The sequence below is a fragment of the Rhinatrema bivittatum genome, chromosome 1 (assembly GCF_901001135.1).
Source record: "Rhinatrema bivittatum chromosome 1, aRhiBiv1.1, whole genome shotgun sequence".
Lineage (NCBI taxonomy): Eukaryota > Metazoa > Chordata > Amphibia > Gymnophiona > Rhinatrematidae > Rhinatrema > Rhinatrema bivittatum.
The window spans coordinates 473,765,666-473,791,570 of NC_042615.1; positions in this window are offsets into that span (position 1 = coordinate 473,765,666).

A 25,905-nucleotide genomic window follows, 5' to 3' on the forward strand; every position below is an offset into this window, starting at 1 on the left:
TACCCTATAAACATCGGGTACGGAGGAAAAAATTAAACATTGACATGTTCTGCTCTTAAACAGAGAAATGTTCTCAAAGTCACACTGTGCTTTAGTGTTAATCAGTGGTTTGTGTATGTCATCTTGCTTTAATTGGTTAAATGTCTTCTTGCTGAAATTCTCAGATCACAAGCAAAAAAATAAATAAAAGCAAACCATAGAACACCCCCAGTAGGGAGCAGAAGAGAAGAGAAAAGTGTTTGAAGGGAAGTTTTCTTCAAGCTTCCTTTACTATGCTAGGTTAGTCCCTAACCCTGAAATACTTAGGACGTCATTCACTGAGCCATGGTAAGTGATTAATGGTTAATTTTAAAAGTCTGAATGCAGGCAGTAATTTAGGGGATGCCTGGCTCATGAGCACCAAGCGGATTTTAAAAGCAGCCCGGATACGTGAATCGATGCTACTGCGCGCACATCTCTGAACTTCTCATAAAAGGGGCAGGGTATAGGCATGGTCTGGGTGGGGCATGGAGGGTATACAGGGCGTTTCGGGACTTTCATTGGAAAATTTGTGCGTAAATACTTATGCGATCCGCTTTGCACCGAGGCCCCTTGCTGCAACATGTTATTTCTGCTGTGGATGGCATGTAAGTCCAAAGAAAAAAAAAAGGTTACAAGCTATTTTGGAGGGGTTTAAAGGATCTGGGGTAACTGGGGGGCGAACAGTCTATCAAACCAGGGGGATTGGAGGTTCTGTTTACTGGGTGAACAAATTGATAAAATTGGCAAATGCATCGGCGCGTATCCCTTTTAAAATCCTCCCTACTTACATGGTAGAAGCGGGATTTGTGAGCACAGGCATGCACCCACTTAAAATTCAGCGCACATGTGTGTGTGGCCAGGCTATTTTAAAACATGCACAGATATATGCACGTATGCTATAGAAAAGCCATGTCCCTGAGCGCGGGCCAATGAATGCATGCATATGTGCACCCGTGCTCCGGTTTAAAAGTTATCGTTCCTATGAGCAAAAAAACAGAGTTTATCACACAATATTTACAATATTGTTCAATAATTAAGGCAAAAACCTGGCCTCTAATGAAATTAGCTGTTTTGCTTCAAAGCAGCTAATGCAGTTCCAATCCTACGTAAATAAAATAATGCAGCTGGTCAAAAGATGTGTTATTGCCCGGAAAGAAAGCTATATCTCAGGAGTTGTAGCTAACCTTCCACAGGAGCATCAGGACATTAACACTTCCTAATGCTCCCAGTCTGCTTCCTAAAGGGTCACACAGCCTTGAATCCTCTCCCAATCCCAATGTGCAAAAATCACCCCACTACCACCTGATGAGGCAATACAATAGTCAAAAAAAAACTTTAAAATAGAAATATTCATGTGGTAATGCCTCCCCTATCTAAACCTCCCCTCTTTTCATCAAAGTCTACTCCCTATCAAACTTCCCACCAATCCTCAGTAGCAGGCCTTCCCCCAATCCTCAAACTCTCTCTTGCTATCAAGCCTATTTCCTGGTAGTTTAATAATCCCTCCAACCCTCTCTTACATAGAATAACTACCCTGGTAGTCAAGTGGCCCCTACTCCCACTCCCTGCACTGAGATCCTCCCACTCCCAGATCCCCCTCTTCCCTAGAAAAGTTATCCCTGGTAGTCTAGCATTGGCCTAGAGGGCTCCCAAGCCTGGTGCCAGTTGACACTATACTTTCCAAAATGGCATTGGCTGATTTTTTACCCTATCATGTGACAGGGGCAAAGTTTGGCTGGTGCCATTTTGGAAAATGGCATTGACCAGCCCAGAGCTAGAAGGCAGTCTGGGTCACTACTAAACTACTAGGGAGACTTTTTACAGGTAAGGGGTGATGATTCTATGTAAGTACGGGTGGAAGAGCCATTAGACTATAATGAAATAGTGCCTGAATTGTAACTCACCTGGAGCTCAGATTTGATAAAGGCGAGTAATTCCATTTAAAATCCAAATCTAATTAGAAAGCAAGAAAACAAGTCTGGAGGTGGAGGGCCTGTTGCTGGGGAGGTTGGTGGGTTTGGATCGGGGCTTATTTGAGGAAAATGGGAGGGATTTGGGGTAGCTAGTGGGGTGTTACCATGTGATACTTTTTTTAAACTTTTTTTTTTTCATTTCAGCCACTTTAATTGGTAGGGTGTGGATAGGGTCTCGCTAGACCCCCAGGGGGTATTCTGACCATAGGAAGTGGAGTTTCTGGTCCACATGGCCCTTTTATAAGATGGCGGCCCAGGGAGAAAGGTACTGCCAGCATTTTTTTTAGCATTTCCCCACAATATTTTTCTTGCAGATTTTTCTGTGATAAATGATATAGAGAGAAAACCATTGCAATATTTTCCTAGGGAGAAGCCAAATATCGTGTGAATACACCCCTCCCATGATATTTGCCCCTCACACTGTACAGTATCGTGTCATAGTAAATAACCCCCTTCGGTAGTGATATTGTTTATGGATTCCAAAACAACTACAACAAAAATACACATTTAGGGAAATAAATATGAAAGTAACAAAAATGTATATTTTCTTAAGCCACATAATGTTGCCCATAAGAACAAAGTTTGAGTGAATTAAAAAAAATGTGGTAGGTTTTATTTCTTTCTTTCTACTGGTGATAGTCTTGCATTTGAAACAACCAAGTTTATTCTTCACAGAAAATTCTTCACAGAAAATTCAAAATTCATTTAAAAATCTCATATTCCTAACATTAATATTTAATTTTGAAGCATCATTAAGTTGCAGGCTTATTTTTTAATTGAAACATTTGTATGCCGCGTTATCCACAATTATAAGCATCACACATAAATACAATCATAAATAAAAGCCAAGGCCAGTCGATGCCATTTGGGAAACGTTGTCAACTAGCCTGAGGCCTGGGGGCACTCCAGGCCACTGCTAGTCTACCCGGCAGACATCCTCTAGCTAAGGGGGAAGTCCAGGGGCTAGAAAGATTTGAGAGCGGGGTGGGGGGGGGCTGCTAGACTACCAGTGTGGCTATTATGCAAGGGAGTGGGAGGGTCCACTAGACTACCAGGGAACAGGTTGACTGTAAGGGGGTGGATTGCGGGGTGTATGGTTTGGGGGATATTTGGTTTGGGGTAGACTTTCATGAAAAGAGGAGGGGCAGAGAGTCGCCACACAAATATTTTCTTTTATTTATTTATTTTTTTAACTTTATTCACTATTGGCCCACATTTGCATGCTGTGGCGGGGAGCGGCAGTGGAGGGAGTAGAAATGTATCCAGAACCCCAGGGGAGATTTTTGAATATTGGGATGGGAGGTTTTTCAGGTTTTGTGGCCCTTTAAGAAGCAAACTGGGAGAATCAAGACATGAGTTAACGTCCAGATGCTATCATGGAAAGTTAGCTACAACTCTTTCTGAGCCAGCAAGCTGCATTATTTCATTGACATAGGATTACCTATGCATTAGCTGCTTTTCAAACAGCTGCAATGCTCATATAATGGGAAAAATAAGTACTTTCTCTAGCAAATATAAAAAGGATGGCTGTATTATTTCAATTCAATTCAAAACAAAAGTGACTTTTCACAGTTAAAAGCTGGTAACTTAGGTGTCTTGATAAATTGTTAATTTTTGTAGTTGCTACCTTTTTTTATTTCTATATAGTTTAAAATATTTATAAACAAATATGAATGGTTTTCTATTAAAAAATTGATATTTTTGCATAGTCTAAATCATGCAAATATGCCACATACTTGCCACAGAATCTTGAGAAGTCAGCTACAGCAAATCAGGGACTCTGGTTATATCTATATACCCGAATAAAATAAGGCCAAATTTTCAAAAGGCCACACAAGCAAAAACCGAGAGATACGAACATGGCTGAGCCATGAGTGCGCCGAGTGTATTCTAGAAACAGCCCGACCACATGCAGAAGTGCTGGGCAATCAAAAATGGGTGGGCTGGGACAGTGCCATTTTGTGCTGTCCCAGGGAAGCACACGCCGGCAGCTGATTGGCACACCCAACTTACGCCTGCACCTTAGAGCATGTAAGTAATAAAACAAAAAAATCTAAGGTAGTTAGGGTGGCTTTAGGGGTCGGGGAGGAGAGGGAAAAAAGGAGGAAGGCTCAGTAGGTAGAGAAGACTGGGAGGGAACTGGTAAAAGCCTTCTTGCATCATTGCACGTTTTTTTAAAGTCCCCCCTTGTACACGAGAGGCCACCCGCCCACACACGTGAACCAGATATTAAAATCTGGCACACATGTGTGCACAGGAATTGTATTTTATAACATGCATGTGGCAACGCTCGCATGTTATAAAATCTCCGAGTCCATGTGCATACGCTGGGAACTGCATGCAAATGGACGCAAGTGCATGCTTTTTAAAATCTACCCCATATTGTACATGAAGGCTGTTCACAAAAATATGCTCTAGATTTAATTGCTTATATTTATTGAAGCATATTAATTACATTGATTCTGGTGTAAAGTCAGACAATCATAGCATTTTTCAAAATTAAGAAACATATATAATTTCTATCATAAAACATATACATAAACTTTAAAATACACATTAATACTTTATATCATCTGCTGATAATTTATTTATATAGGACAATATAATGAGCCTGATATTAAAAACACAACTTAGCTGGGATAAGTTAGACTCACCTGGCTAAGCAGCACCACTGACTATCTGGTCAAGTTAGCGGGTGCCATTTATCCAGATATGGGACTTTTCCAGTTAAGTTTTTATCTGGATATCTCAGGGGCATGGAATGGATAGATCAGGGAGGAGTAGAGATAGCAGATATCATATCTGGCTCTGATATTCAGATTTAGCTGGACAACTTAGCTAGCTAACTTTAAGATAATCAGGTACATTCAGCAGTGTTGCTGTGCTGCTGAATAGCCCAAGTTTTCCGAATAAGCATATCCAGCTAACTTGCCGAGCTGAACATGTTTATATTTAAGCACTCATATATATTATGATTTTATTGCTTCAAACACTGCCTTAAATAGCCACATTTTTAACATTGTTTTTTAAATGCTTTAGTTTCTGATATTACTCTTTGCTGATTTAGCATAGTGCTCTGCAATATTGGGCCTGTAACTGAAACCGTGCTGCCTCTGACTTCTCAGAGATGCACATGATGGAGTGAAGGGACCTCCAATAGCAGATCTTAGAATTCTCTGCGGAGTTCACGTATGTAACTCCACCCCCAACCATACTGTGCCCACATTCATGAGTATTTTGTGTATTAATGTTAGAACCTTCTATTGTATTTGAAATTCTATGGGGAGCCAATGTGGATAAAATTGCCATAAAATAATCATATCTGCTATGACCTATTATGACCAGAGTTGCTGAATTCTACAGTAGCTGTAATGATCTGAGAGTACTACCAAGTAAACCCAACATTAAGGAATTGCAGTAATAAATTCCTCAAAACAGAAGAGAGTTAATGTCTATATAGTCTTGAGCAATAGAGAAAAAGAGAGCTAAATGGTGTGCATAACAGAGCAGTATGATTTTCTACTATCATAACATAGTAGCAACAGAAAAAGACCAAATGGTTCATCCAACCTGCCCAGAACATTTCTCATGGTAGTAACTGTCGCTCTGTGCAGGTTACCCCCAAGCCTTAAGGGAAGTAATATTTACAATCAAAACCAAGCAACAAAATGACTGCCAGCAACACCTTTATGGGCTGAGCAACCTTCTTGGTAATTAAGACAATTCAATTCAGACAATGTTGCTTATGAAACTGGTAGTGTCATTCCATTAAATTTAATGTAAAATTGAAGTGCAAGAATTCTCCAATCAGATCGGCACTAAACACACTAGTGATAAAATATGAAGAAACCGGTGCTATTACATACCAAAGCAGGGTGTTGATGACAAGAAGGCAGTTGTGAAAATGCCAAAGAACATTGCATGTGTAGAGGAAGTGCTCATTGGTACTCCTAGGAGATCTGTAAGATAACTGATATATGGACAGTCTAATATGGAGACTATTGCTCAGCACTCAGCTTACCCAGAAGCCTTCATTGTCTGTGGCCTACCTGCAACTCAGGCCATAGAAAAAAAAAGAAGAGCAGCAAGATCTTTTGTGACATTGAAAAAGCAAGTGCCCCAGCTTTTGGGGTTCATTCCAGGAATTTCTGGTAGATAGCTCTAGAGTTATTCAAAGCATTTTGTTTCCTGACAAAATGGATTTCTACCTCAAAGGATAGGTGAATAAGCAGAATGTATGTGTGTTTGTGTGTATGTGGCAGCATCTTTTCTCCCACAGAAATACAAAGAGCAGTATGCTATTTCAACAGCAGAAAGTGCCAGACCAATCATTCGTAAAAATCAACATTCACTGTATTGTTATCTGAAAGAGCATCAAAACCAATTAATTCCATTTTTTTCAAACCATGGAAATTAATTTTGAGAAAACATTTCTTCCCTAGCAAGTGTGAACGCATGCACGTATGCCACTCAGACGTACTTGTATACCAATGAATTTTCGAAGAAGACTTACGCACCTAATTCCACTTTTAAAATCTGTGCTAAAGTCTACATGTACTTTCTACATGCAGACTTTAGCCCTATGTAGGCTGTTATAAAATTACCCCTCTACATTTTTTGCAGGTTACTTTAACTTTAAATAAAGATGGATCATTTTAGAAGACCTCTATTTCAGCTTGCTTGCTGCTCTTCTATCTATATAGCAACAATTCCCTAGCTATATAGATGTACTGAACCATCAGGACAAAAATATTTTAATTAAATAAAATACATTGTTGGTGCTAGGAATGCTGACTGGGAGAATACTTTACTCCCTCTGGTTACTGCACTCGCAGCCTCATTGTAAAGCTATTGCTTCTTGCTCTACCTTTATGTGCTACACATCGCCTCAAAATTAACTAAAAGAAAAAAAAAATGTTTTCAGCAAGTCCAGGTGCTGAAAGTGAAAGTGAAAAAAAGCTGAAGTCCAGGTGCTGAAAGTGAAAGTGAAAAAAAGCAAGATTATTCCCCATCAAAGTTCAAAAACAATAGAAAATAAAAAAGTCAGTCCTTGTCAAAGTGACTATTGGCAAATTGTCAGACATTAGAATATATTAGCAATCAGCGACATTATGAAAGTATGCTGTAGATCGTCAATGTCATTGGAGGCCATTGAATCTGATGAATATATTTAGTATTTGAAAAATTTATATTCTACAGTTTCCAGCAATGCAGTTCAAACAGCCTAAAATGGACTGTCAACCCCTAAGAAGAACAAAAGATTTTCCATATTGGGTCAGACCTAAGGTCCATCAAGTTCAGTATCCTATTTTCAACACTGGCCAATCTAGGTCACAAGTACCTATAGAAACATAAAAATTGAGGCAGAAAAGGACCAAATGGTCCATGCAGTCTGCCCAGCAAGCTTATGGTTGTAACTACTAGGGATGTGCAATCGTTTTTCCCAAATTAGGCAATGTCAACAAAATTGCCTAATTTGGAATGGTTTGGGAGAACTGAAAAACGAATGATTTTTTCCGAAATTTTGGAAAAAATTTGTTTTTGAATTAGTGCACGCTAATGGGAGTTAGTGCATGCTAACTCTGCCAGATTAGTGAGCACTAACCCGAAAATCCCCCCCCCCCCCCCGAAAAAAAAACCCAAACCACGGGAAAAATGAAATTCCCACGGGGGGCCCCCGAAACGAAGCCAGACACAAAATTTTTACCCGAAGCACATCTCTAGTAACTACAGGCCATACAAGCCACCTTTATAATTATCAATTTCCTAGACTGTCAAAGTCAGGGCCCTTGTTGGTTGCTGTTTGAGACCAATTCCCCATTACTTCTTGCCATTGAAGCAGAGAGAAATGTTGGAGTTGCATCAACAGCATAAAGGCTTATTGGTTAAGGGTAGTAAGTTACTTCCATGCTTATTTGTTTTCCCAGACTGTGCAATTCAATGTCCTTGTTGGTTGCTGTCTGAATCTGATTCTCCTTTTCCTCTTTCCCCCCTGCCATTGAAGCAGAGAGCAATAATGTAGTAGCATCAACAGCATAAGGGCTTATTGGTTAAGGGTAGTAACTGCCACACCAGCAAGTTATCCCCATGCACTCTTCTTCATTCACATCCTCTAGCCTTAAGGGATCCACAGTGTTTTATCCTATGCCCCTTTGAAATCTTTTACTGTTCTTGTCTTCACCACCTCCTCTGGAAGAGCATTCCAGCCATCTACCACCCTTTCTGTGAAGAAATATTTCCTGTCATTGGTTCTAAGTCATCTTTCCTGGAGCTTCGTTTCGTGACCCCTAGTTCTACTGATTTCTTTTCAATGGAAAAGGTTTGTCATTGTGCATCATTAAAACCTTTCAGGTATCTGAAGGTCTATATCATATCTCCCCCCTGCACATTCTCTCCTCCAATTTATACATATTTAGGACCTTCAACCTCTCCTCATAAGTCATTTGATGGAGACCCACAGCCATTTTGAATACCCTTCTCTGGACAGCCTCCATCCTGTCTCTGTCTTTTTTGAGATACAGTCTCCAGAACTGAACACACCAAGGACCTGTAGAAGGGGATTATCACCTCCTTTTTCTTATTGGTTTTTCCTCTCTCAGTGCAGCCCAGCATTCTTCTGGCTTTTGCTGTCACCTTATCACATTGCTTCCCCGTCTTCAGATCGCTAACACTATCAGCCCAAGGTCTCTTTCTTGTTCCGTGCACAACAGCACTTCATTCCCATCATATACAACTCTTTTGGATTACCACACCACCAGATGTATGACTCTGCACTTCTTGGCATTGAATCCCAGCTGCCATATCTTCACCCACTCTTCAAGCTTCCTTAAATCATGTTTCATGCTCTCTACTCCTTCTGGCATGTCCACTAAGCTACAGATCTTAGTATCATCTGCAAATAGACAAATGTTACCTTCTATCCCTTCCGCAATGTAGCTCACAAAGATATTGAACAGAACCGGTCCCAACACTGATCCCTGTGGAATGCCACTTAACACCATTTTCTCTTCAGAGCAAGTTCCATTTACCATCACAATCTGCCTTCTATCTGTCATCCAGTTTGTAATCCATGCCACCACCTTGGCGCTCACTCCTAAGCTTCTCATTTTATTCATGAGTCTTCTATATGGGACCATATCAAAAGCTTTATTAAAATCCAAGTAAATCACATCAAGAGCTCTTCCCTGATCAAATTCTCTAGTCACTAAATTAAAAAAAAACAATCAAATTCATCTGACAGGACCTTCTCCTGGTGAATCCATGCTGTCTTGGATTGAGCAACCAACTGGATTGTAGATAGTTCACTATCCTTTCCTTCAGCAGAGTCTCCATTAATTTTCCCACCACTGAGGTGAGGCTAACTGGCCTGTAGTTACCAGCCTCCTCTCTGCTCCCACTCTAGTGAAGCAGGACCACCACTCTTCTCCAATCACTCAGCACCACTCCCATTTCTAAGGATCTATTGAACAGGTCACATAGCGGACCCACCAGCACATCTCTCCCTCAGTATCCTGGGATGAACCTCATCAGGCTCCATGGCTTTGTCCACTTTCAGTTTTCTTAGCTCTTCTCTTATATTCACTTCTGTAAACGGAATTTTGTCTGCTCCACCTCCTTCCACAGTCTTGTTAACTAGCGACTTTCCTTTTCCAGGGTCTTCTTTAGTGAACACCGAAGTATTTGTTTAATATTTCCACTATTTCTTCGTTTCTCTCCATACATTGATCCTGTTCACCTTTTTAACTTTACTATACCTCATTCGACCTTTCTCCTTTCTTCTACCAGACTTTTTGCTTTCTTGATTACTTTCTTTGTCTCACTAAGTTTTACAAGGTATTCTTCCCTATGTTCCTCTTTTTGGGATCCTTTATAATTCTTGAATGCTGCTTTTTTTTTGTTTTTATTATGTCAGCCACTTCCTTTGAGAATCAGATCAGTTTCTCTTACTTTTGATTACTTTTCTAACTCATAGATTTGTTGCTTTTGTGATTGCTCCCTTTAGTTTGGTCCACTGTCATTCCACCTCTCCCATTTTATCATAGTCTTCTAGTTCTATCTCCAGGTATGTCCCCATTTCACAAATTATGTATTTTTTGAAAGCCAAAACTTGGGTCTTGGTGTGACTTCTCCGTATCCTGTTTGCAATGTCAAACCATACTGTTTGATGATCACTGGTGCTGAGGTGGGCACCTACCCGGGCATTTGAGACATTATCCCCGTTAGTGAGCACTAGGTCGAGTATAACTCCCTCCCTTGTGGGTTCCATTACCATTTGTTTGAAGAGAGCTCCTTGCAGGGTATCTATCATCTCTCTACTTCTGGTTGATTCCAAGGAAGGGATTTTCCAATCTACATCCAGCATATTAAAGTCTCCAACAATCAACACGTCTCCCTTCTTTCCCACCCTTTCTTCAACCAGGTCTCAAGTTGAGTCAGAGGCCTTTAAACCACACCAGTAAAAATGGATGCAACATCATATTTCTTTTGGGAAAGCCCATAATGCTTCTTCCCTATCCCACATTCTTTGCAGTTCAGTAGCTTGGATATTGTTTTTGACCCATGGTATCCCTCAAGGATCCTCTTTATCCTCAACTCTTTTTAATATTTACCTGCTTCCTTTATGTGATTTTCTTTCAAATCTTAATTTAACTTATTTCATTTATGCTGATGCTGTTCAGATTCTTATACCTATAAATGCTGATCTTACTAATACACTAAATCTCTATAATTCCTACCTTAATACAATACAACAGTTACTAACACAAATATCGCTTAACCTTAATCACAATAAGACAGAAATTCTATATATTTGCAATAAATCCTCTCCTGAAATGGTCATTCATTTTAATAACTTTCTACCTAATAATAATATTATATTTAATGCACGAGACCTTGGAGTTACTTTGGATTCAGACTTCTGCTTCAAACAACATATTAATAACATCATCAAAGATGGTTTCTACAAACTCCAAATTTTAAAAAGAATTACGCCACTCCATCATCATGATTTCCATTTAGTCTTACAAGCTCTACTATTCTCCAAATTAGACTATTGCAATTCTATATTACTTGGACTGCCTGCTATTACCATCACTCCACTTCAGCTCTTGCAAAATGCAGCTGCTTGACTGCTTAACAAACACAAAAAATCAGATCACATTTCTCCAGTGCTCAAAGAGCTTCATTGGTACCTATTCTTTATAGAATACAGTACAAGACTTTATCTCTCATTCCCCAAATTTAATATAATAATAAGACAAACTGGATGGATACAACAATATTTTTCCAAGTTTCAAGGCAATCTTTATGATCCTCAAATACTGGTCTCCTTGAAATTCCATCTACTAAATTTTCCCGTCTTACCTCAACAAAACAATGTGCCTTTTCAATAACTGGTCCCTGGAATCCTCTACTAAAACTTTTAAGAAGAATTTAAAAACTTTACTTTTTCTAAAAGCTTTTCCAACATGATCAATTTAATTATATACTAAATTTTGTTTCTCTATTACTTTTCCTTTTCTCTTTCCCCTTTAATTCTTTCCATTATATTGTATAATTCCATTATCTCTATTCTCTATATTGTAATTTTTTATCATTGTTGTTATATGTGAACAGATGTGATGGCCATGGTTGAATGTCGGTATACAAAAAACAAACAAATAAATAAATAAAATAAGAAGCTACTCCTCCCCCTTTTCTGTCCTTCCTTAACAAGTTATAGCCCAGTATGGCAGTATCCCAATCATGAGAATCTGTGAACCATGGCTCCGTAACAACAACAATGTCCAAGTCCGCCTCCACCATTAGGGCCTGCAGGTCAAAGATTTTATTGCCCAAACTATGATCATTTGTAGTCATAGCTTTCCAATGTTTCTTCCTAGGCACCCTTTCTGTTTTTTTGGGCTGATCGATCTTGTTATTTTTTTTAATTCCATGTCCTGTTTTGCTTGGGGGTGACATGCCAATTTCATTGGCCATTTCCTGCCACCCCCATTCTTTAGTTTAAATGCCTTATAATATATGATCTGAATTTTTCCCTCCTTCCTGCTAAGGACAAATATAGGCCATCCTTACCATATAGCCTTTTACTGCTCCATACACGACCCAAGCCTCCAATGTATCCAAAACCACTTTCTGTACACCAGGTTTTGAGCCAGGAATTTAAATTATTTATATGGCATATCTTCTCAGATCCCTTGCCTAGATTTTGGAAATGTTTTTATACTTCATGGATACCATTTCTGTTGAGGGCACTGGTCCCCAGATGGATGATAACACTGATATCCAAGTTCCTACTTTCATCTTCAATGTCTTGGAATATCTGGTTTGCATTTCTACTAGCTGAGGATCCTGGAATGTATTTAACTATTGTGTCACCATCAAAAAGAGTTCCCAAATTGGTTCCTCTGATGACTGAGTCTCCCAGCAGAAGCAGCTTTCTTTTATGACATTTGATTCTGTTGAAGAGCTTCTGGGTGCACTGGGTGACATGACTTTTAGAAATAACTTCAAAATCTCTGAGGTTTTTTCATTCTCCAATGCAGAAAATGCATTATGAGGGGTAACTTTGAGGAGAGTGTGTGTCTCTTCATCACAGGCATTATTTCTGCCAGAACTCACTATTATCCACTTGCTCCTGGGTTTTTTAATCCTGGATATCCAACATATCTGTGGGATTAGGGGTTGCTGCACAGTGTGCTGTAAAGTTGGGGAAGGTGGGTGTCTGTCACATGTCTTGTTCCACAAGAGCCCACTGTAAACCATTTTTTCCTGGGATTCTGTAAACTGTGTGGGAGATGGGAGAGAGATACTGGATTGTTTGAAGAAGGGGAGGATAACTGAAACCTGGATAATTCCTCTCTTAGGAGGAATTGTTCAGGATCACAAAGCTCGATTCCATGCTGCTTATCCAGGGATAAGCAGTGAATTTCTGAAACTCCACCTTAATGTTTTATTGACTTTTCCTTCAGAAACATATCCAAACCTTTTTTAAACATGGCTACGCTAACAGCTTTCACCATATCCTCTGACAATTAATTCTAGAGTTTAATTATTTATTGAGAAAAAATATTTTATCTTAATAGTTTTAAAAGTATAACTTAGTAACTTCATTGTATGTCCCCTAGTCTTTGTACTTTTTGAAAGGCAAATCACATTTATTCATTCCACACCACTCATTATTTTATAGACCTCTATCACATCTCCCCCAGCCATCTCTTCTTCAAGCTGAAGAGTCCTAACATCTTTCATGAGGGACTTCTGGAAATCCAGATATTCTATATCAGCTGGCTTACCTTTATCCACATGGTTATTAATGCCCTCAAAAAATGTAGCAAATCTGTAAGGTAAGATTTCCCTTTGCTAAATCCATGTTGGCTTTGTTCCATTAAACTATGCCTATCTATATGTTTTATTTAATGTTTCTTAAATTTCTATAAAACAATACAATTTTCAGGAAAATATAAAAATATACATTAGTACTAAATGAATTACACATCTTCTATCTTCTAATTGGGCAACACATTTTCACAAAAGTCATGTTACGGAAATGAAATTAGTCAATTCTTATAAATTTCCATGTGCTAAACATGAATGTGACTGTGAAAATGCAAAATTGGCTCTAGTTTTTTTGTAATATGCAATAATATAATTACATCTTGAATTGTATGCCAATAGTAGGAGACCTATGGTTAATACCGTTTGAAAAATGAAGTCATAGACTACGTCTTAGATTTCTTTGCTTGTCTCTTGTATACCTGTTCGGAAGCATCTCTGCGGAGTGTCCAGCAGTAGTCAGCCAGCATGAATATTTCAAATGCTCACCCTTTCTGACTGGGCTTCATATAGTACACTGCTGACATCAGCTTACTCAGCAACAGCATGGCAGTAGAACTGCATTGCATCAGAAAATGATGTAATAAACTCTGGATGATGTGTGCATGATGGTAGTATGCAATATGATGCAATATTACATCATTCTAGGCTTATTTACAGTCCTACTGGATAAATTTACATGACTAAACATAGAAAGTGAACTATATTAAATATCTTCAAAACGAAAGCCAATAAAAACTTTTCATGGTCATATTCGTGTTCAGCACATCAAGATACTACAGAGTAGGACCTTTTTAGGTCAGTAACACTTTCATTGTTGCCCAGTGTTAGGTTAGAACTCACTTAACACAGTTTATTTACCAGTTTTTGTGGAATATTCTTCCTGAAGATCTCAGAAGGGGGAACGATTATGTGAAATTTAGGAAGAGTCTCAAAACCTTATTTAGTCAGGCTTTTCCAGTTTATTTTTTGATTTTAGTATATCTGAAGTCGAGGAACATTTATTTTTATGTTAGGAGACAATTTTTGTTTTGGTTTGTTAAAAATAATGTTTGTGTGTTATGTTATTTATTGATTACTGTTATATTGTTGTTTCTGTTCGCCTTTCTTTGCCTATCTTTCCTCCACTATCTATGTTAAACTCTAAACATATAACCATCTTTTGATACCATATTATTAAACCAGTTATTTTGTTTGATGTAACTTCTACTCCTTCTTTTCCCCTTTCTTCCTTTCTATCTGTTCATTGTAAACCGATGTGATGTACATATGAACTTCGGTATATAAAAGCTTTAAATAAATAAATAAATAAAATAAATGTGATTTTCATTATATTTTTACATATTAGTGTTTGCTAATTTCTCATTGTTATATTAGAAGTATTTTATTTTACTTTTATTTTGTACTCCACTTTGATGTTTGAAGAATAGTGGATAATCAAATGATTAAACTAAACAGAAGTTAATTGCTTCAGATGTGCAGAATAAGACTTGTTTATGCATTTTTTGATTACCTACTTTATGCCTTATGCATATTAATTGTTGGTTATTCTTCTGTTTCTCAATTGGTTTTACATTTTTATTGCCTTTGTAGTTTTCATTTTGATATAAGTCGATATATTCACCTCCATAATATAGCAACTAATTAAACTGGAATGAAAGAATGCATAGATAGATAAATGATTCTAGAAAGAGCCATATTCTATGCAGCCCTGGCTGAAAACTGTCATTACAATGGCTGAGCTTTACGACAGGGGGAATGTAAATTGGCTTTTGAAAATTGCTACGATACATACAACTTTTACATAAGTAAATCCTTTTGAAAATTACCTCTTATCTCTGTATTCATATATATAGATTGATAGATATAGATAGATACAGATATCTTTGCTAGAAACATGAGAGGCCAGGCAAATAGTACAACAATCATAGCTGAAAAAAAAGTGTGGCAAAAATAATAAAGTAAGTAATCTTCTTTATTTTTTTTTTTATCCACTCTTAGGGAATTATGCAGTTTTTGCCAAGCTATTGCATAATGAAAATGCCTACATCACATTTTACCAACTACAGCATGTGTTGTAGAAGGTGTTCTCTATAAATAGCTAAGAATGGAGATAATCTATAGAACCATTCTTCATACTGCAACCGTGATCTGAGTCAACTCAGGTATATTCATCTTTGTTTCGGGGAGACTTACTCCTCTGCAGAATTGCTGCAAATCACAATTTAAAAGATTGAGACCATAACAATTAGATGCAAGGCAATCATTTAAACTTAATGTGAATTTTGAGCAGCAGTCACCACTAAAAAAGAGTTCCTTGTTAAATCACAAGATTCCATTTCAGACATCTGAATATTCTGAACAAATAAAGCAAAGTAATCATAGATGTACATTGTTGGTTTGTTTTTTGGTGGAGAGGAGCTTTCCCCTCCAAGAGACATATTTCTAGATAGAAATACTGAAAGTCACACAATAGCTACAGAAAGATATAGAATTCTTTAAAAGTGAAAAGATGCTATTGATACCCCAGTGCCTATACCAAAGCCCAACAACATATACAATCAATACTATAACTAACTGAGCAATTAATGAATTTACATGATGATAAATTGCTCATCATTGGTGATTTTAATGTCCATGCAGATAATGACTGCATGGACATCATCCTAAAGAACTATTATCTATATTAACAGCCATTAATATGATACAGTTAATTCATATGCCTGCTGATAAGGCTGGGCATATTTTAGATTTAGGTTTTTATCATGACAATTGATTAAAAGACATAATAATGAAGGATATAATGCAACTACAGTATATTGGTATGATCATTCTCTAATTTTGCTCCAGATGAAGGATACTATTTTCCAACCATGTTGTGTAAATAAGGAGACAGTTGAACAGACAACAGGGAGATATAGAAACATTCAGTGAGAGTTGGTCACAGGTGTAAAGGTAGTGTTTAATAGCGAAGGGACCCTCAATTTTTCAGCTACAGAGTTGGCAGATGCCGGTAATAGGTATAATATAAGCTAATGCTTTTAATAAAGCTGCCCCACAAAAATCTGTAAGGATGAGATGCTCATATAGATGAACTATTTGGTTCATTATTTGGCCGTTTTGAGACAAAAGGTCAGATGGCTCAGAAGAATTTGGAGAAAAGATGATACTGCTGTACAGGCATAACAATATGGGGATGTGTTACATGAATACAAGGGCTACTGTCTGGAAAAGAAAAAGAAAAATATATCACAGAACAAACTGAAAGTTCTTTATCCCGCCCACAGGATCTTTTTGCTATAGTAAACAATTTGACATCAAAACCAAAAGTGCATACAGTTTCCTCTCCAAGATGTGAGAAACGTATTCCTTTTTTTCAGGAAAAAGTATGTAAACTACAGTCCAAACTTGTTGTTGTAGATGGGGGATGTAATAACAGCAGGTTTAGATATTATAGGTGTTTTAGGTATAACCCTTTTTCATAGGATTTAATGTTTGCTAAAGGTACACACAAGAATTTGTTTCTGGGGCTAACTCAACTTGCACTTTTTCCCTCTCAGCTTGTCCCAACAGGTGGGTTCTTTCTATTGGGGGAAGGCTAACCTTCTTGGCTCAAGCAGTAGTTTGATCTCTCATCCTTTGTGTGTATATGTGAATAGCATATAGCCTTTTGTGATGCTACGGTGCAGGGATCAGTCCGAACATGGCATTGGGTATTCAAAATAAATTTGCTGCTGATTCTTCAAACAAACCAATAGCCAATCAATTACATAACTGTCTGTTACAATTGTGCTCTCACTGGGGTATTTACAAGTTGGACTTTTCTTCCTTTCTCTGGGTATGCGTCTTCAATAGAGGATCCTGGGTTATGTCTTTTTCTCAGGCAGTGAGCTGATAAAAATTCCCAATGTGGCAGGAAAATCCCTGTGTGGCAAGGATCCCCATAGTCACAAATATGTACCTGAGGTCTACATGAGTCCAGTCCTTCACCAGCCTCTGTACTATGTCCCAAAAGTGAAGATCCTCTTAATAGTCTCCAAAAGTCTGGTCTCCTCTGCTCCTTGGACTCCTTATACTGTGACCTCTCTGGAGGAGATTTCTGCACTCAAAAATAGGCTAATATAGCCTGTTATGATTCTGCTTGTCAAGCAACCTCCCAACCACCAGAAGTCCTCTGGGAGCCAGCTTTAGTCTTGACCTCATGACTCAGCAAATCCCTATTTAGCCCTCCTCCTATCTATACTCAGGGCCTTGTCATTGAATTGCCATGGCTCCTTGCTACTTGCTCCTTGCTTCTTGCTCGTCTCTGTATATCTTGTGGCTCTCCGCAGCCTTCTGCCTTGTGACTTTCTAAACTTGTCGTGTCTGTATACCTTGTGGCTCTCCACAGCCATCTGACTTCTGGCTTACCCAAGCCTTCGGTTTTGAGCTTGCTCTCTAGCCTTCTGTCCCAAGCTTGCCAGTATTAGTAATCTCTGTCTTGCTCCACTGTTCTTCCCCAGACCTTGGTTCCTGCCTGAGCTTCAGACCCACCAGACATCAGCCTCCAGCCCTGCAGCCTGTCTCTCAAGTACACTCTGGCTTCTGTCTCCAGTCCTGTAACATGCCTCTTCAGTCCTGCCTGACTTCTGTCTCTAGCCTTGCAGCCTGCATCCCCAAGCCTGTTCAGCTTCACCCGAGCTTGCTCCGCTCCTCTCTGGATTCCAGTCCAGCTTTAGCCTTAGTTTTCCACCCTTGTTTAAGTCCTACAAGCCACCAAAACCCAAGGGCTCGACCTGCGGGGGAGATGGCTAGTATAGGCCAAAGATCCCCTAGTCTAGTCTGCCCCTGAAGCCATGGACTGTTCCCATGGGGGTCCCCTAGTCTAGCTGGGTCCTAACATAGCCTAGCTTCATGATGAGGAGGGGTGGCACTAAATCTCCTCACAATCCAAAAACGGGAAAAACACTTTCACAGTCCAAACTCTCCACAAATGATGAGTCAACAATGCACTTCCACTTCAGGCGAAATGGCACACAGGTCTTCTCTTCACCTGCCCACTAGATTTAGAGCTTATTCCTCACCAAAATGGAACCAGGGTATCACCACAGCAAACTCAGAAAAAATTGCCCCAAACGAAAACCAAAGTTTCTCTTACAACTAGTGGCAGACTCTGACAAGCAAAGGGTGCACTACAGAAAACTCCTCAAATAAATCCTTCAGTTCCCAAAGCCTAGCTCCTTACATTCCAGAAGCCAACTCAAAATCACCACATTTACTCCTAAGCCAGCCAGCTCTCCCAAGTGAACTAAGCAGATTCCAGTCACAGCCAGCCCCAAGGAAAGGTGCTATAATGGAATGGTTTCTCTCACTAAGCTGGAAATACCTAGAGCAGGGATCTAGGGCCATCTAGTGGAGACCTGGGGTCTCTACTTAGGGAATTGGTAATCTTAGTTTTATATCAATGAAGAAAATTAAATCAGTTAAGAGTTTGAAATCTACATATTTTCAGTTAGATCCACGTCCTTTTACTTTAGTCAAGAATTTAAGAGAATCAACATTAGGCTATTTGCAAGTTATTATGAACAAATCTCTGAGGGACACATACCCCAGAAATTGAAGGAATCTATTAAGCCAGTGTTGAAAGATTCAACATTAGCAGGTGATCTATTTTCCAACTATCACCCAATTTCTAATCTTCCAACCTTGGAAAAAATGATTGAGAAATGTGTACATATGCGTACATATAATGATTATATTGAAGAAGTCATGTATTACATAATAATCAGTATGGGTTTTGGAAGAGACATAGCATAGAGATGCTTCTCCTCTCACTATTTTATACTGTGTTTACTTAGACAGTAACTTTGAAACAGCCGCATAGGCGCACATGTATGCACGTATGCTGGCTCGCACCAAAGGACATGGCCATATTATAATATAGCACAAATGTAAATGAGGATTGTATGGGAACCTCTGGGGGAACCTCATATGGTGCCTTGAGTAGGCTATTTTGATGCCTATGTGGCTACTGCAAATCCAACCCCACCACTGTGGATGTCAGACAAGTTTGTAATCATTGGTTGCCCCAGAAGGTATGATGCTTTGCTGATTTATAAAGCTATCATTTGATCCAGGTATAAGTCCACTACCGTGGATAAAGATGTTGGTATACACTAGACATGTTTTACCAGACTATTGTATTGTGCTCACTGTTTTGGCACCAAGATCATGATTGAAAATCTTCATGCTGCGAGTGTATCAGTCCTGACACTGCAATGTTTCGAAAATGAATTCTTCGTCAGGGAATCACTTATAAGCATGGAACCTGCACATACATCTCAGCTGTTGTAAGTACCTGAAACATTAAATAAATACAATCCTTGGAGTGATGTGATAACATCTAGTAATAGATGGCAAAAAACTGTGACAAGACACTCACTCAGTTTGATGTGGTCAATGCGCTTCCACGGTGAAGACTCTTAGCTCACTACAAGGATAATATAGAAGGCGTGAAAGCAATGTCAATAGATCAAAAAATGATATTTAGTTTCAGAGCCCTTTCAAGACTTACGTGTACGATCTCAGTCTGCACGTCCGGCTAATTTGACATTGACAGTCTGTGTCGAGAAAACTCTGAACTTTAAAGCAAAACATCCTGCCGATTTTGCATTGAAGGAAGTGACGTATGTGACCAAACAAGGACATCTACGTCATATGGGGGCCATTTTAAATTTAATGGGGAGTCTTCACCGTGGAAGCGCATTGACCACAACAAACGGAGAGTGTCTTGTCACAGTTTTTTGCCATCTATTACTAGATGTTATCACATCACTCCAAGGATTGTATTTATTTAATGTTTCAGGTACTTACAACAGCTGAGATTTATGTGCAGGTTCCATGCTTATAAGTGATTCCCTGACGAAGAATTAATTTTTGAAGCATTGCAGTGTCAGGACTGATACACTCGCAGCATGAAGATTTACAAACATAATATTGGCACCAAAACAGTGAGCACAATACAATAGTCTGGTAAAACATGTCTAATGTATACCAGCATCTTTATCCACAGTAGTGGACTTATACCTGACTCAAATGATAGCTTTATAAATCAGCAAAGCATCATACCTTCTGGGGCAACCAATGATTACAAACTTGTCTGACATCCACAGTGGTGGGGGGTTGGATTTGCAGTAGCCACATAGGCCTCAAAATAGCCTACTCAAGGCACCATATGAGATTTCCCCAGAGGTTCCCATACAATCCTCATTCACATTTGTGCTAGATTTTTCATATATATTGATATTTTATAAGTGTCTAGTATTATTGGATTTCCATTTTTGAGTATTCATATTATAATATATGCACATATATGCATGCATGGTATAAAATAGGCTGTATGTGCATACACGTGCGCACAATTTTATATGGACACATGCATGTGGTGTAAATGCCGCCTCTACTGCCCAAGTGGGGTGATTTTAGTAGACACATGCGCTGATGCAATTACCAGTTTCCCCAATTTGTTCCCAGTTCACCCAGGTAATTGATAGACCTTCCTAATCCCCTGGTTAACTACCCTACCCTTTTACCATTAGCCCCAACCCTTAAAACCCTGCTAAGCTCTTTAGGTTTTGTTACATGCCATCCATAGCAGAAGTAAAGTTACATGTTAGGGGACCCCAGCACGTGATTGTGGGCATAAATACTTCCATGCAGATCTCATTGATAAATCTAGGAATTGCCTATGCCCCACCCAGACAACGCCCATGCCTTGCCCCCTTTTCGCAAAAACATTTTTGTGCGCATACCGGGAGATATATACATGCCTGCACGCTTTTTAAAATCCATGTGGAGCTCCGACCTGCCTTTTGCGTCTATCTCCAAGTTCTGACGAGCGCAGGACATTTAAAATTCACCTTTAAGTTAGATCATGGACAGGCTGGGGTTTTGGTACAGCTGGACGTTTTGTCTGCATTCGACTCTGTAATCCATAATACATCTATTACGCACCTCAAATAAATTGGGATAGGAGGTATAATGCTGTCATGGATTACATCTTTTTTGGATGAAAAAGGACATGTCCAATAAATACTGCCTTTTCTGGATGTGGAGTCAAACTGGGGAGTACTTCAGGGATCAGCTTTTTCTTTCATATTTATTATGCACTTATTGGGGAAAGTTTTAAGGTCTTTGGGGTTGACATTTCTACTATGCAGATGATATTCAGATTTTTATCCCCGTGTGGAGTGTGATTGTTTTCCAGAATTGGCTTTCCAGAAATATATGTCCACAGTGAGTCACTGGTTAAGTAAGAACTCGTTAGTCTTAAATACTTCAAAGTTACCTTTGAATGGTTTGACAAAAGTGGTTTATGATAGGGATGTGAATCGTTTTAGGACGATTAAAATTATCGTCCGATAATTTTAATATCGTCTTAAACCGTTATGGAACACAATACAATACAGATTCTAGCGATTTATCGTTATAAATCGTTAGAATCGTGAGCCGGCACACTAAAACCCCCTAAAACCCACCCCCGACCCTTTAAATTAAATCCCCCACCCTCCCGAACCCCCCCCAAATAACTTAAATAACCTGCGGGTCCAGCGGCGGTCCGGAACGGCAGCGGTCCGGAACGGGCTCCTGCTCCTGCATCTTGTCGTCTTCGGCCGGCGCCATTTTCCAAAATGGCGCCGAAAAATGGCGGCGGCCATAGACGAAAAAGATTGGACGGCAGGAGGTCCTTCCGGACCCCCGCTGGACTTTTGGCAAGTCTTGTGGGGGTCAGGAGGCCCCCCACAAGCTGGCCAAAAGTTCCTGGAGGTCCAGCGGGGGTCAGGGAGCGATTTCCCGCCGCGAATCGTTTTCGTACGGAAAATGGCGCCGGCAGGAGATCGACTGCAGGAGGTCGTTCAGCGAGGCGCCGGAACCCTCGCTGAACGATCTCCTGCAGTCGATCTCCTGCCGGCGCCATTTTCCGTACGAAAACGATTCGCGGCGGGAAATCGCTCCCTGACCCCCGCTGGACCTCCAGGAACTTTTGGCCAGCTTGTGGGGGGCCTCCTGACCCCCACGAGACTTGCCAAAAGTCCAGCGGGGGTCCGGAAGGACCTCCTGCCGTCCAATCTTTTTCGTCTATGGCCGCCGCCATTTTTCGGCGCCATTTTGGAAAATGGCGCCGGCCGAAGACGACAAGATGCAGGAGCAGGAGCCCGTTCCGGACCGCTGCCGTTCCGGACCGCCGCTGGACCCGCAGGTTATTTAAGTTATTTGGGGGTGGGGGATTTAATTTAAAGGGTCGGGGGTGGGTTTTAGGGGGTTTTAATGTGCCGGTTTTTCGATTTTTCGATTTTTCGATTTTTTAACGATTTTCACGATTTTTCACGATATTTTACCCCCCCAAACGGCAACAATACGATTCCCTCCCCCTCCCAGCCGAAATCGATCGTTAAGACGATCGAGGACACGATTCACATCCCTAGTTTATGATGCTATGGATCTTCCAATAGGATTCAAGCCCTGAAATCCTGGGATAATATTTGGATTCTCAACTTACTGTGAAAGCCCACATTAGGAAAATAGAGTAGGATTCCATAGGTTCAAGCTATTATGACTATAAAAGAAGTTTCTGCCTTTTAATTTTTTTCAAACAATATTGAAGACTCTACTTAATTGGGCGATTAGATTACTATAATAGCTTGTATGTTGGCTCACCTAAGATCCACATTCATTCATTGCACATGGTACAAAGTGCAGCTGCTAGGCTTTTAATGACTGTTAGGCTGTTTGATCATATTACCCCTGTTTTAATTGGCCTTCACTGGCTGCCAATGAAATGGCGTTCCCAATTCAAACTGCTAGTGATTGTTCACAAATTGTTATTTTCAGATAATTCCTGTATCGTAGGTCAAAAATTACAGTCTTATGTTCCAGTTCAGGCTTTATGATCAGCAGGAGAACATTTGTTAGCAATCTCTACAACATGTGATTACAGATTGCAAGTAACATCATGTACACATGCTTTCTCTTGTGCTGGACCAGCTCTCTGGCATGCCCTCCCTCTAGAACTGCGGTGTGAAAGAGATTTAAAAATATTTAGGGTGAAAGCTAAAGGAACTATGTATTTGTGAGGCTTTTAATTAATGCTCATTGACACCTTTTAAATGGTTTTTTAAGTGTCTTACATGGTTTTAACTGATCCCTTGTATTTGTTAATTTTGTGTTTTAAATATGGGATATGAAAGCAATTTAATTAATACATACATTTAATTATGTGACAATTCATAATAATTTATTCTTTCAGAACCCATATTCTGTTTTTCCTGTCTCTTTTCATATTTTTAATTATACTGTCTAGGATTCGATTTATTTTGTTCAAGAAGACTTCATAAATCAGCACTAAAAAAAAAAAAAAAAGTTACAAAAAGAATAATTTGTTTAAAGCCTTTAACCACCGTAGAACAAAATCTCCATTTATATACAAGGAGAGACTGAAGCAAGTAACACGGCAAGAGGAAAAATAAAACAGTTTAATTTCACATAGGCTTGTAATGCTAATCAGGCCAAGGAGTATGCTTTTGTTTGAATAAACTGAAATTTACACACTTTGGAACTTTCAATATGAAAAAAAACCCAAAAATTTCATTTTGCGAATGCAAACGATAGGATAATAGTTTTGTTTTCATATGTTGTCAGATGTTGCTTCAGTTACCATGGGAGCCTGTTTCCTATCTTATAGTACTATGAACAGCTGCTTGGTGTTTTAAGCTTAATTTAAATGCCTGGGAACTTGTTTAAAATGAATTGGTTGTTTGCCATGAGCTCCATTCATTAGTTCAGCTTTAATCTTCCTCATGCTCATCTGAAATTCTCTTTCCTTCTAGCCCTTTCTCCCGCCTCTCCTCTTACCTTTCTGGCCGCTCGTTCCCCAACATGCTTAAACAGTCTATCCCAATCTAATGGAGAAATATGTTTATTTTTCCATGCCCTACCTTTTATATGGTCTACTCTGTTTCATTTTATGTGAATCAGTACAAATTATATTTATGATAATAAATCAGGCTGGGGAAGAAGTGGATCAAAACAAATATTGCACGACGTGAAGGTGGTAGAGGGGAGCAGAAGAGATAATAGTTGGGACAATAGATAAAAGATCATGAGGCGGTAAAGGAACAGTATAGGAAATTCTAAAAACAACACATAATGTGAAGGCCAGCCAGGTGGCATATTCGCAGCACAATACACTGCTATGCAGAAGGATCTGAGCCTGATCCCCTGTGGGAGAGGGTCCCAGTCATGGCATAGGGGAAGCAGCTAGTGGCAAAATTTAGGGCTCATGACTGCAGGGCTCTGCAAGGAGCCCTGGTGCTTGGACCCCAGCTAAGAACAGTTGCTGCAAGGGCTCCAATGAAATAAGGTGAAAAGGGATCCAAAATAATGCAAAAGGAGCCCAGGTAGTTATGAAGGAAGGTTCCTGGGGCCAGATTCCAGCCCTGGTTCCAGTTGACCTGGAAGCACAAAGAAGCAGGAGGAAACAGCTCGGCCAAAACAGAGAAAGTCAAAAGCTCTATGCGTAGAACTCCCACTCGGGGGCTTATGAAGGGTCAAAGTAACATGGCATCTGCTCTTGCTTCCCCTGCTTCTCTCTAGGAAGAGACTGCCAGAAATGGTTTTTGGAAGAGTGGCAGAGGAGGACTGCCAGCCCAGGATAAAAAAAAAAAAAAATTATTATTATTCATGGGCAGATGCCATCTCTGTGCCTATTCTCTGGTCCAAGCTGTATCCAGGTTATGAGTTACAAAGGGGAAGGCTGTGGATGGTGGAGAGGACTGGGGTGAATTGACTGATGAATTGAGAGGAAGGTAATCAGGGCTTACCTAACAGCTTTTCAATGTGCAAAGCACAACAAGTGGCAGATGGGCATTTCCAGGCCATGCTGAAGAGAAGCAGTCTGGTAGCACACCTCTGCCCCTCCTTTACCACCTAAAATACAAAAGAATACCAAGAAAGTAAGCGGTGCACTGCCAGCAGTCATGGGGCCTGGATATGACAGAATCAACTGGCTCGACTCCAAAGGACACTGAGATGGCAGGTCTGAAACGATGTTTGGGGCAAGAATAGGAAGTGGTCCAAAAGAGATTCATAGAAGGATGGTTGTGAATGAATGTAAACTAGGGTCCTACTTCTTATTGAGATACTTTTATGTAATTGTATTTTCAATCCATAATCTGTATGTAGTTGTACTTTAAGCTTTAAGTTACTCTGTGGCCCCTATTTACCACCACTGTTTGGTAAGACATGCACATTCATTACTGGGGGAAAGAAGTCTTTAATTATTTTTCTAACATGATAACTAATTTTTTTAAATAGGTACACTCATTGTTTAATCAATTAATTATTCAAGATGTTAAAAATATGAGGAGACTAAAACAAAAACTGTATTTTTCTGTTCTTCTTTCTCCAAAAACCCAGAGGTTGATATCGCTGGCGTTTAGCTGGAAAAGTCATTATCCAACTAAAATTTAGCCAGATAAGAGGGGCTTCCTTCCAGGGCAGAGCTGAGATTGCCAAATAACTTTCCACTAAATCCGATATT